Source organism: Pinus tabuliformis, chromosome 9, assembly GCF_031772625.1.
Source record: "Pinus tabuliformis cultivar Carrire ecotype Pingquan chromosome 9, CPIR1, whole genome shotgun sequence".
NCBI lineage: Eukaryota > Viridiplantae > Streptophyta > Pinopsida > Pinales > Pinaceae > Pinus > Pinus tabuliformis.
Window position 1 is genome coordinate 1,108,662,608 of NC_142307.1, and position 345 is coordinate 1,108,662,952.

Here is a 345-nt window from a genome sequence, read left to right on the forward strand (position 1 = left end):
CATTTGCGTAGTTCCTTTGACATTGTCATAATATTGTTGGAGTTCTCGTGCCTCTGTCTATAAGCACTGGATGTTGGGGTCCTCCTGCATATTTATGAAGACCTCAAATGACTCTTCCAACATGCTGGTGCAGTCTCGCACTGCACTACCAATCTTGTCTAGTCCCGCTGTAATAGTGCTAGGCGCGTTGTCCTCTGACTTCCAGAGGGGTGGATGGCTACACATTTAACCGCAACTTGACGATCTAAAGGTTTAGCTCTAGCTGAACCTTTGTCATTTCCTCTCACGCCTCGTGCACCCTTATTCCTAGCCTGTGGATGTGTGCCTTTGCTCGGATGGCTAGCT